Source organism: Lissotriton vulgaris, chromosome 9, assembly GCF_964263255.1.
Source record: "Lissotriton vulgaris chromosome 9, aLisVul1.2, whole genome shotgun sequence".
NCBI classification, from domain to species: Eukaryota; Metazoa; Chordata; class Amphibia; order Caudata; family Salamandridae; genus Lissotriton; species Lissotriton vulgaris.
In genome coordinates, this window is record NC_141697.1 from 210,736,580 (window position 1) to 210,749,976 (window position 13,397).

The window sequence follows — 13,397 nt, forward strand, 5'->3', positions numbered from 1 at the left end:
GCACATGCATCACGCATTCACGAAACAAATTAGATGCAATAATTAAGAGAATGACAATATAGCGAATAATAAATGGACACATTGGTAGCTGATGATGAATGCATGTAAACAAATTAGATGTAGTACATAAGAAACCATGAATGCAAAAACACAAAACTAAAGAAAGACTATTTAGCGAATACCAGATGGACATATCGCTATCTGATAAAGAATACATGGAAACAAATCAGATGTAATATATAAGAAACCATGAATGTCAAAACAATAAGTGCAAGATGTATACATAAAAGACCAAGCATAAACCAACACTACATAATAAAAGTAACATCACCGCATCTCCTCCTATTCAAAACCACAGTAGAGAACATCACACTTTACCACACCCACATCTCATACCAAAACCCACATGCCACAGAGCACACCAGTTGGCCAGACTAGCACGAAAGGCAGTACACAAGGAAACAAATATCAAAGCAGCGCAGCAGGGAACAACAAAGATCATAAATACACATCAAATGTGAACAACAAACCAACACATCATCAAAACAATACTAATCTCAATTACCCACCAAAAGAAAAACTCTCACACTCATACATAAAACCATGAGTGACTTAACCACGGACAGTCATCCCAATAGTGAACACCTCTGGATAGGTGACTTATCCATGCACAGTCATCCCAACAATGAACACTTCTAATAAGGTGACTTATCTACGCGCAGTCATCCCAATAACAAACACCTCTGAATGGGTGAATTATCCTCATACAGTATCCCAACTACAACATCTAGAAATGAGTGACTTATCCATGTGCAGTCATCTCACTTAAAACAACAGACCAATGAGTGACTTCACTCTGCACAGTCATCCCATGCGCAAAACACCAAGAAATGGGTGACTTACAATCATCTCTCAACCATCAAACAGTGATAGACACGAGTGACTTTTTCACGTACAGTCAACTAAACGATCGCACCAAACAATGGGTGATTTAACCACAATCATTCCCACAAACACACAGCAGTGGTAGACATGAGTAACCTATTTACATGCAGTTCTCTCAACCATAGCACCAAATAATGGGTGATTTACCTACAATCATCCCACAACCACACAACAGTGGTGAAATGAAAAATGAGTGACATGACTTATGAACGTACAATCATCTCAACCATAGCACCAAACAAGGGGTGATTTACCTACAATCATCCCACAACCACATGCACAGTAACAAGAGATGGGTGACAAACTCTCATGCACCTCACACATCAGCAAGAACCATCATCCCAACCAAAAATAACACATTAAAAACTGTGGACAACCCACTCATAACTGTCCTCCAAATTTTGCAGACCATGGATACTCAGCACAACTTTATGTAGTAAAATACCCCTCCGCAATGGCAGATTCGTCTACTTCCATGAAACCAATTTGGCTATTAGGAATGGACCAAAGACATCTGGATACATCAGAGGCAGAGTCCAACTGACCAGCACTCAGCTGGCAAAATTCCCAGGGTGCGCAAGAAGTCTAAGTTATAAGGCACCCTACTGGTACCTGAATGCTGAACAACTACCAAACTGGATAACAAGCTGGAAAACTGTTCCTCCTCAAAGCTAGGATGACAGTGTGACTCTCTCATTAGCGAATTAAACAAAACCGACACATGGAGGTTCTGTCAATTCTCCACAGTCCAGCATTGCAACCTGCAATGCTGAAAATTGGCTCCCATATTCATGCATGCATGCCTTCTCGGACAACCTCCAAAGTTCACAAATACTAAGCCGTACTAAACAAAAGGACAGCACCCTCATGTGAGGAGCATCTGGTGGCTTCAGGCATGAACGTGCGACAACCATTGCTGCAACTTGATCCTCTATGCATAAATCATGTGACATCATCAAAAGTGCTGCAGGACCTTCACGTGCCACTACAGCTGTGGCAAGGGAAATGGGCATGTGAAAAAAACCAGTAGGCTTGCGCTCTGGATTTAAACCAAAACACTGCGCGCATCAAGGAAACAGATTTTACCTTACTTTTTGTAGAAAGATTAACCGAGTGCAGACAAAACAACCACACCGTAGTCCACTATCAAGTACCAAGGCGTGGCCACTGGCTCTGTGCCTCCTTGAGAATTGCGCAGCATGGTGCAAGATCTCCACTCCATAGTCTATGCACCCAGGCTGCCAACAGGTTGAAACAAACTGCTGTATTTTCCCTGTAACCACTGCCAACTCCAGACAAAATCTGACATAGTCTCCCCACCAACACTGGTAGATCCCAAAACACACCAGGTTGCTGGAGAGCAGCTGGATATAAACATCTGACAAACTTCTTAGTTTTCTTTAAATTTAAATTGAGGCAGACAATAAACACTGCCCATAGGCTGTCTGATGTGGCAAGACACTGGTGGGGCTGCTGGGCTGCAGGGCTTACTGTATTTTCCTGTACTTTTAGTGTCCTTAAATTTCCTTTAACCCCTTCCGCGCTGATGACGAGCTTAGCTCGTCATGAGGCTTATCTGCCGTGCGCTCATGACAAGCTGAGCTCGTCATGTAACCCGGTATTTACAAAACCGCCGCGCACATCCGGAAAAGACGCCGCAGCGATGCGGTCAAAGTGTTTCTCTTCTTCTGGTTTCTTCAGGTTACTAGTTCCTTCCTATCTTGGTTTTGAAAGTTTCTTATTTCATTCAATTAAATGCACTAAGGTTCTTGTTCTCCAAATCATCGCTAAAATGTTATAATCAAAGGAGACCATTTGTCCAGGTGTAGATTGTGTAAGATGGTGTATTACGTAGTTATAATCAAGAGACCCGTCAGGAGCAGCCATCCTGCTGCTCCGCCCTTATTCCAACTGACTCTCACATACATCAAACACTCCACTGCATCATCATGCATCAACATTCCACACCACACTCACAATGGCTGAGCAGCAGATATAACAGGTACGCTAATCACCCCATCCAGGCACTTGCCTGAGGTGGTGCTACCGAAACAGCCAGGTCTTGAGTCTACTCCTGAAGTCGGCAATGCGGTTAGATGTTCGGAGATGGATGCAGAGGTCGTTCCAGGCTTTAGCTGCGAGGTGGGAAAAGGAGTGTCCTCCATATTTGGTTTGAAGGATGCAGGGGACAGTGGGGAGGGCCAAGGGGGGCATTCCACAAGTGTCTGATAGGCTGCTGGAAGGTCTGGTGGTTGTGCAGGTATTCTAGTCCTGTGTTGTGGGGGGCTTTGTAGGTGTGCATGAAAAACTTTAAGTGGCATCTCTTCTTGATGGGAAGCCAGGGCAGGCTCCAGAAGAGGGGAGTGTTGTTAGCTCCTATGGGCAGGTCCAGGATGATTCTTGCTGCTGCATTTTGGATTGTTTGGAAGTGCTTCAGGAGAAGGGTGTTGGTTCTGGCATAAAGCACATTTCTGTAGACAAGTTGACTGATGATGAGGGCTTGAGTGACAGTTTTTCTGGTGTTGGTTCCCTCTGAAGAATTTCTTGAGCATTCTGAGGGTGTTAAAGCAGGGAGAGATGACTGAGTTGATCTGACGTCTCATGGAGAATTCCCTGTTGAGGATGATTCCAAGTATGTAGTGTGGGTGGTGGGGAAGGTTGGTTAACCGGGGGGTGGAGGCCCACCAGGAGTAGTCCCATGGTGTGGGGGGTTTCCAAAAAGGAGAACTTCTGTTTTCATGGTTCTGAGTTTAAGCAGTTGACTCTCATCCAGTTGGTGACATCAGTAATAGTGTTCTGGAATTTCGGCCTGATGAGGGAGAGTATGGACTTGGTGTCGTCAATGTAGGAGATGAAGTTGAAGCCATGGCTGCGAGAGAAGGGCCAGCAGAGTCAATTAGATGTTTACCAGTGTGGAACTGAGTGAGGAGCTTTAGGGTACGGCGCAGATGATGCTCTTAGGGTCAGAGGTATATGGATTGGATCTGATGAAAAAAGAGGATAGTAGCTTGAGGGTGTTGCCACAGATGCCAGTGTGGTGAAATCTTAGGTTGACGAGGTAGTGGGAAACAGTGTTGAGGGCGGCTGAAAAGTTGAGGAGTAGGGATGCTGACTCGCCATGGTCAAGAATCATACTTACTTCGTCCATGGCGGCTTTAAGGGTGGTTTCTGTGCTTTGGTTTGGGCAGAAGCCGGATTGGGAGGGATCAAGCAGGTGATGGACTCCTGGTAGTCTGTGAGTTGGTTTTCTCCAGTACCTTGGCTGGGGAGGAGAGAGATGGGGCAGTTGTTATTGAGGTCCGATTGAGTTCTCTGTAGGTTTTTTCAAAAGGATTCAACTTTGGCGTTCTTCCAGGTTTCCGGGAAGGTGGCAGAGCTGAATGCTGCATTGAGTATACTGCTGAGCCTGGAACCGATTTCTTTGTGTCCGAGGTTGAAGGCGTGGTGGGGGCAGGGTTCAGTCAGATCTATGGAGTGGATGGAGGACATGATGGATGTTGTAGTTTGGGTGCAGGGAGGTGTGTAGTCAGTCAGGAAGTAGGCCAGGAGGTTGCTAGGAGGGGCGGGGAGATCCAGCTTAGGAAGTTGGGGTTCAAAGCTTTTGTAGATGTTGACATTCTTGATGTGGAAGAACTTAGCAAGTGAGTTGCAGAGGGACTGGAAGGGGTGGATTGTGTTTTTGACGACATGTGGGGAAGAAAAGTCTCTGACTAAGTTGAAAAGTTCCTTGGCGGGGTTAATGGATGGAAGGCCAGTGGCAAGTGCTGCTTTCTTAGCTTCTCCGAAAGGCTTGGTGGTAGCATTTGAGGGCTATTTTGAAGGCTGTGTGGTCACCTGGGTGTCTGCTGCTACACCGGCATTTAATTGTGTAAACGGTGATCAGATCATTGATTCCCACTAAGGACCATTCTCATTTCCTAATGGACCTCCTAAAAAATGATATATCTGTCGGGGAAAGATGTCTCTCAGAGGGGCTAACTCATAGAAATAAGCCACTGGGTTTAATTGTCTTGTTAGATGTTGCTTGAGAAACTTCCACCAGTTTAAAATGCAAGGCCTCAACCCCAACAGTGAAAAAAAAGTCTTCATTTGGATGTCAAAGACTGAAATTACCATGAAACCTTATTTCAGAGATTCAGCTGATTATTTAGCTTCAGATACCCTGGCAATCTTTTATGCAACATCTTGGTCAGTGTATGGATGTATGGGGAACACTGTGAGATAGACATGCAGTGAGTGTATGTATGTATTCATTCTTTATTGCTTAACAAAAATCATTGCAATTAAAATATTTTAAAGCAACATAATAAAAAAAAGAAAAACACTATTCCAATGTCATTAGGCAATAAGCACCTATGCAAAAAGTGGATCTAAGATTACATGCCATACCAGTGCATTAAAACCACTTAAATTCTTTCTATACAACAAGCACAATACAGTCTATTAAAAATTGTAATTGCACTCAGTAATATGAGATAGAAAAAACAGTTAATCTTATGATACATTGTGCAAATATGCCTGCTTTAAAATGCATCTGAACACAAGCTATATCATTATATTTCAAAGTGCAAATGAGCGAATTGGGGTCTCAGTAAATTTTGAAAACCTTTCTAATGCTGTCCCTGTTCGAAATAGATTTAATTGTGAAAACAAGCTAGGAAGGTACCAGATTGTTTTCATAATTTCTTTTGGGTCAAGTTACTGTAGCAGCATAGGCACTCACTCGTTCAGGACAACCACATTATGCAAATAAGCTGTGAAAGTGAATGAGAGTTTTCACAATTACTATTGGGACTCATTTCCGTAGTAGCATAAACACTTAAACATACAAAATATCAGGGACCATAACACAACCTAAATGATTCCCAATTCATTAAGGAAGCCCTTAAATACCAGATACCAAGAGTTTTTCAGCAAAAACTTTATAAATTGACATAGCAGTGGAATCGACTCACCCAATAAACATAAAAAAGAAATGGGGTCTTTTAAATGTGCGATATATCTTAAGCAGTTAAGAACACTGACATACTATGTGCAATAGAGTTTCACATCGCCATCCACACAGTCTGCAATTAGTACTTAGCCACTGCTGAATCCAAGTCGGCATACCTTACTTAGTTGGGTTTATACCCAAACTAATTTTGAAAAAAGTATTTTTTATTTGGGCCGAGAAACTGGCGTTCAGGTATGTTTCAGGTATGGCTGGATTTGCAGAGGCTGATGTGATTTAATTACAGACCAAGCATGAGTTTTTTTCCGCTAAACGTGTTTTACCTGCATTAAGGGATTTGACCATACATTTTTTTTTTTTTAAATTTGTTTACATTCGGGTATTGTGGATTCGGTGAACCATGTCTGCTGACCGAAATTCTGAAGGGAAGATGAAATATAGGATCGCCAGGAGACAGTATAGGCAGAATTAATTATTTCATGCCAACAGATGTTCGCTAGGGAAACGGGGTCAGATGTAAACATAATACACCTGCATTTCAAAAATGATTCTGGCAACACCATAGACTGTCTTTGGTGTCCAAACTCCAGTCTTATTTCTGATTGGCCAACTGACCTGGGGATTTCAAAAAATTGTTTTATATGCCTTGATAACTTGTAGATGCAATCATTTTGTGTCTTTTCCACTGTTGATAGGCGAGTTATAAGTAATAGTTGGCTACAGCTTTTTTTTTTTAGTTTAGAAAGCCTTATTGAAGAGATAAACATAGTAGAACATCAGTACAGGATATATGATGAGAGGTGACAATTCTAAAATAAATTAAAAGTGAGATAAATCTCCAAATAAAAAAGAAACAAGAAAAGAATCACACCACAGGAAAAAAAAATAGAAACTATACAAAGTCAAGTAAATTTTTTTGGGTTTTAAGGAAAACAATAGAAGGAAAGAAGAAAAGGGAGAAGAAAAGGGGAAAGAGAGGGTGAAAGAGAGAAGAGAAAAGAGGGTCTAATACAAGGAGAAAAGATGAATGTGTAACAATAATAGAAAAAGATAGAGAAAGAGAAAAACAAACCTTAAAATATGAATGTATAAACATTAGCAGTTTGACCTAGAAAGGAAAGAAGTTAACGGCAACCATAACAAATCCTTTTTGATTAACAAAGCAGTGGAATTAGCAAACGCACAATCAAGTCTTTGATGATGGCATAGTAAATTCCATGAAGCTTGGAAGGAGATCTTTGAAGTGTCTTTCCAATTGGTAGTTATAATTTGAAAAGTAATGGCAAATAATAGATCAATACATTTACCCACCATACCATGAACATTCCAAACAGTAGAACAACGACCCAAAAAAACATGAGAAATTTCAAAAGTAACAGTAGGTGATAGAATATCAGTCAATTTTGACCAAACTCGAGACCAAAAAGCTCTGACTAGAGGGCAAAGGAAAACATATTAAGGAAATCACTATTACTATGAGGACAGGACCAACACTTCGGGGAATCTATTGACTTATACTTATACATATCACAAGGAGTGAGAAACAGTCTGTTGTAGAAATAATATAAGGTCTGCGTCGTGCTAGCAGAACGTGAGGAGGTACAAAGTTTTGTCCAGAAGGAATCCCATGTGCTTAAAGGGATTGTTTGGGCTAAATCCTTCTCCCCCACAAGTTCTAATTTGGATTTGGTCCTAACCTGCAAAGGGCGGGAAAGTATTTTATAAGTGGAAGAAGCTTTGAATTGAGTGGAGAAATCGATTGAGGAAGGGAATTGTTGGTCAGTTGTGGTCAAGGGGGAATCCTGAAGTGAAAGGTGAATGAGAGATTCTTTAAGAGGAGGATAATGAGGGGCATGAGAAGAGGAGACATTGTAGGAAGTTTGGAGTTCAGAAAATCTATAAAAGAACCATCTTTCATTAAATGATAAGGAGTAATAATTCCTTTATCAATCCACTCTTTCCACAATAAAGAATGTTTATTAATCTCAATGTATTTATGATACCAAAAGAAACAGCAGAAGGTAGGTGAGAGTGCAACAGAGAGGTAGTTATTGCTTTGGAGTGAGTAAAGATAGGCGATGAGAAGCCTTGGGAGAGTTTGGACAAACAGATAGCAGAGAGAAAAGAAAAAGGAGAATATTGAGCGTGTTCCAATGAGTTCCATGCTGTTAAAGGCGGATCTGAGGTCTCAGATAAAGTAGTCCAAATTTGTTTTAGAGTGAAAGCAGAATGATAACGGTGAATGTTGGGAAAATTGACACCACCCAAGTCTTTAGAAGACTGAAGGCGAATCAAAGAGATTCTGGGTTTACGATTGTTCCAAAGAAACTTGGAGAGAGAACTATTGATGACACGAAAAAAGGAAATGGGAAGAGAAATAGGAAGCATAGAGGAGTAGAAGTTAATAATGGGAATAAGCAACATCTTGATGGTAGCTAGTCTACCCCACCATGAAAGAAAAAGTGGTGACCAACCTTCAGTCAAATCAGACATTTTCCTAAGGATGTCAGCAAGATTAATTTTAATTGTTTCCTTAATGGTGTTAGCATAAGGGATACCAAGACATTTGATATGTTTACAATTCCATTCAAAACCTTTATTTACAATAAGTTTGTAAGCAGAGACACTTGAGTATTTCTGTCAAAGAGAAAAAAAGGCAGGCAAGGAAGTGGATGGGTTCGAGATGTACAAGAGAATGTCATCTGCATAAGCAGTAAATTTAATATCAAGTGACTTAAATTGAAAACCTGAGTAGTGGGGAGAGCATCTGATTGATTCTAAGAACGGTTCCAAAGCGAGAACAAAGAGAAGGGGGAAAGAGGTCATCCTTGACTAGTCCCTCTAAGAAGAGGGAAATAACTAGATTGATTACCATTAACCCAAACAGAGGTGGTCAGAGCTGAATAGAGGAGTTGAATATATTGAAGAATAGAAGGGCCAAAACCATGCCATTTCAAAGCACCAAAGACAAACTCCCTATTAACTCTATCAAACGCTTTCTCAGCATCTAATGTTAAGGCAGCCCAAGGAGAGTCTAATTTAAAGGCCAGATGGAGGATGTTAAGAGAGGTATGTAAATTGTCTGTAATGGAACAGCCTTTTACAAATCTAGTTTGGTATATATTAACAAGATCAGGGATAACTTTATTGATACTTATGGCAAGTAACTTTGCAAAGATTTTGCAGTCTGTGTTAATCAACGAGATCGGCCTATAATTTTTGCAAACAGATGGATCTTTATCTTTTTTAGGAATCTGGCAAAGCATAGCCTGAGTAAAAGTACCATGCGCTGAACCGGTAGCAATACAATTATTGATTAAAGAGAGAAGGTGAGGGGCCAGGAGTGATTTGAATTGGAGAAAAAAACGAACAGAGAAACCATCCGGGCCCGGGGTCTTATTTTTAGGCAGAATGGAGATAGCATCAATAATTTCTTGTTCTGAGATGGGGGAATTCAAAGAAAAAGGTCGACTTGATTGTCTGGAGACTTAGGAGTTCGTTGGAAAAAGGAATTAATAAGATTGGGAAAAGGAGAAGACTCTGGAGTATACAAAGAGGCATATAAATCAGTAAAGCAGTCAAGAATTTTAGAATCTGAGCAATGTAAAACTCCCAAAGGGTCCTTAATAGAAGCAATTTTAGTTTTTAGTTTTTTTAATTTTTACATAATTAGGGAGAGATTTACCAGCTTTATTCCGCCCACCATACATTTTTGCATTGAATTTAAGAAGGTTATTACAGCTCGAATCTAAAGATTGTTTGTTATAATTAATTTTTGCTGCAATAAGTTTAGATAATGTGTCCGGGCGATTAGCAGAGAAATATTGATGTTCCAGCAATTTGATTTGGAGTGAAGTAGAATCCGAGAAAGCTTTCTTCTTTTTACGGGAGACGAAATCAATGATAACATCTCTGGCGGAGGCATTAAAGGTATCCCAGATTGAGTGAAATTGAGAAACGGAAGAGATATTATGGAGAAAGAATTCTTGAGCAAAAAGTGAAAACTTCTCCAAAAATTGTGAGTCCAAGAGAAGAGAATTGTTAAATCGCCAGCGCCTAGATGAGGGCATAGGAGAAGAATGATCTATGTCTAAAATGACAGGGGCATGGTCGGAGCCAATCTCAATAATATTTAGGAATTGTAGAGTATGTTGAGTGAGGAAAATATAGTCTAACCGGAAGAAGGATCTATGGGCAGGGGAAAAAAGGAGTATTCAAAAACATCCGGGTGGGAGGTCCTCCAGGCATCACCTAAACCCCGTGTAGTGATTGCTTTATAAAATGTTTTCTGCATTTTGTTGGGTACATATTTAACTTGAGATTTACAATCCAGAAAAGGATCCATTAGCTGGTTGCAATCTCCACCTACAATCATATTATCAGAAACATGGCAAGAGAGACGAGTGGAAAAATCAGACCAAAAGGTACCATTAGGGCCATAGACATTACAAAAGGAAAGAGGAGTATTATTGACCGTAACATCTAACAAAAGCCATCTACCATGGGTATCTTTGGATTCATATTGTAATTGAACATTCAATGACTTATGGAATAAAATGACAACACCATTATTATTACTGTCAGCTGGGGACCAAAAAATGTCATCCACCCAATGTTTACTCAAAGAAGGCAAATCTTGTAACCTGAGGTGTGATTCTTGTAGCAAAGCAATTTGACATTTCAATTTAGCAAGATGGGACAACACTCTCTGCTTCTTAACAGGGTTACGCAGACCTTTTACATTCCATGAAATAATGCGAAGATTAAACATAGAAAAGATGTATGAAAGGGTAAACTATTTCTGAATAAAACAGGTAAAAGTGAAACATATATTAAAGTTTTGGAAAACCAAAGAAGATACCAGTGTAAAAAAAAAGGAGATAAAGAAAAAGAGTAGCAAAAGGAAAGAAGAATGGAAAGGGGCGACCACTCGGTCCCCCGAACGTATGGTCGGGTGCCTCGATCCCCCCGGGAAGCCATTTTGGGCGGGAGGCGTGTCACGGCTGGTATGCCCGAAGCGGCGTAGCCGGGGCGCGCCTTTTCCCGCCCAAGAGGGGCTGTCCTAGACACCCGCACCGTTGACCACGCCCTGTAGGCGGTCGGGGGAGGGTCCACGCCCTCCCGGAGAAGAATAAATGGAGCAGCAATCCAAGGAAGCATCCTCTTGTTCCTGTGCTTGGAAGCTGCACCTCCTCGTTGCACGTGAGCCCTTGACGGAACAAGAGCCAATTTTGAGAATTTAATTTTGTGTTTCTTCTTTCAGCAAGTTCGAAGCTTCCTGACCTAGGACCTTGAGGATTATCCGTGGACGATGCCTGGCAAGAAGGTCGGAAAGAGGGTTGGAACCGACCAGATGCTTCGTATGCTGATGAAGGACATGGCGGACATGAAGAAGCAGATGGCGGCAATGAATGGTGCGGGTGGGCCAAAGAGAGTCATCGGACCAGCATTGCCGGGAGTAGTCCCTAACGGGAGAGGTAGAAGGGCCAAGAAGGGGGCATCGGGTGGGGAGGCCCCGGTTCCCGAATCACCTCCAGCGAACCCGGTCACCCCGATCGAGGCCCCTGTCCCGGTCCCGAACGCGGGACAACCGATCCCTGTGGTGGTCACTCCTGTGAACGAGGAAGATATGCCTCCTGAGCTGGCTGCCCAGTTGGCGGCATGGTTGGGCATAGAGAATGAGGGGGCCACGGCTGAAGAAGCCAGGTCGATAATGAAGCAGTTGCGGCAATCGAAAGATGCTGCAAAGGCACCGTGTCCTCTTGTTTCCCCGCAGGTTCCCGTGGAACAACCAGTATCGGGCGTTGGTTCGGCAGCGACAACGGTCACAGCTACCGGTTCAGGTAAGCAGCCATTGCCGATGGCGGGGGAGGGATCGGTACCCTCAAGGAGGGAAAAAGTCGTTCAACATATCCCGATTGATGTAAAAGAAAGGATTTGGGCGGATAAATATGTGAACATGTTTTCCTTGTTGACCGATCACTATGAGATTGAGCACGTAAAAAACCAGAAAGAGTTTTTGCATCCGAGTGTATGGCGCGCAAGGATGGCGGGTTTCAGAGTAGATGAAACGATCGCCAATTGGGCCAGAGCCTTTGGAATGTTCACTGCAATTATGGAGGAACGTAGGCCTGAATTATTGGTGGAATTAGCCGTTTATCAGACACGTATCATGGAATTTTATGAATCGTACGGGGGCAATCAATGGTGTTGTTACGATAGCATATTTCGTAAGTCCAAGGAGCACGACTCATCCCTGACGTGGGATTGTTTCGACTCCATTTCCTGGCAAAAAATTGAGAGGTCGAGCACGGCGAAGTCGCCATCTTTAGGCGGAAACGGGGTTGAGCCGTTCCGCCATTCTTTGGGGGCGCCCTTTCGGGCGGGTACAAACAGTGATCAGAACACAAAGAATAATGGCAACTCGGGTAAGAAAGGGGTCTGCTGGAGCTTTAACAGAGGCAAGTGTTCTAGGCCACAGGGATCTTGCAGGTTCAGGCATGAGTGTACGGGGTGCGGACAGTCCTCGCACCCCGAGAGTACGTGCAGAGCCAAGACTGGTGATACGGGAGGTAGAGGAGGCGCCAAACAGGTCTAAAGTAGACCAAGGGGCGCCATTACCTACCCCAGTTGATATCATGGCACTGATCCCTTGGCTGAACGAATACCCTGATCATATCTCCGCCGGGATGTTGCGAGACGGTTTCTCATATGGTTTCCGCATCCCGGCGGGGGATTTTCGGGGGGGAGCACAATGTAAGAACCAACTATCGGTTCAACAGAATATGGCGGTGGTACAGGCGAAGATTGGGAAAGAAGTGGCCCGAGGTCGGGTTGCTGGACCATATGACATACCACCAGTTGGCAATTTTGTTTGTTCGCCTTTGGAAGTGGTCCCCAAAAAGGACCCAGGGGAGTTCAGGTTAATACATAATTTGTCAGCTCCTAGGGGCCTTTCGGTGAACGATGCGATTGACCCGGGAGTTTGTTCGGTGCGGTACGCATCTTTTGATGAGGCCATCGCCATTTTGAATCGCCTAGGGCCCGGAGCGCTGATGGCTAAATCAGATATCGAGTCAGCGTTCCGGTTGCTCCCGGTACACCCAGATGATCAGCGTCTCCTAGGTTTTATGTTTCAGGGACGCTATTACATGGATAAATGTATGCCGATGGGTTGCTCCATCTCTTGTGCGTATTTTGAGAAATTCAGTAGTTTTTTGCAATGGGCGTTCACAAGAGCCACGGGCTTTACACATGTTATGCATTATCTTGATGATTTTCTGTTTCTGGGGGCAGCTGGGGACACGGAATGTGCACAGGCCATGAGGGAATTCTGTCATCTTATGGAGGAGTTTGGCGTGCCGCTGGCACCCGGTAGGACGGTAGGGCCATCTACGACACTTGAGTTTCTGGGAATTGAGCTCGATTCTGTAGAGGGGTGCTTCCGCTTGCCCAAAGAAAAGGTGATGAAATTCAGGGCCTCGCTTAAAATATGTCTCGG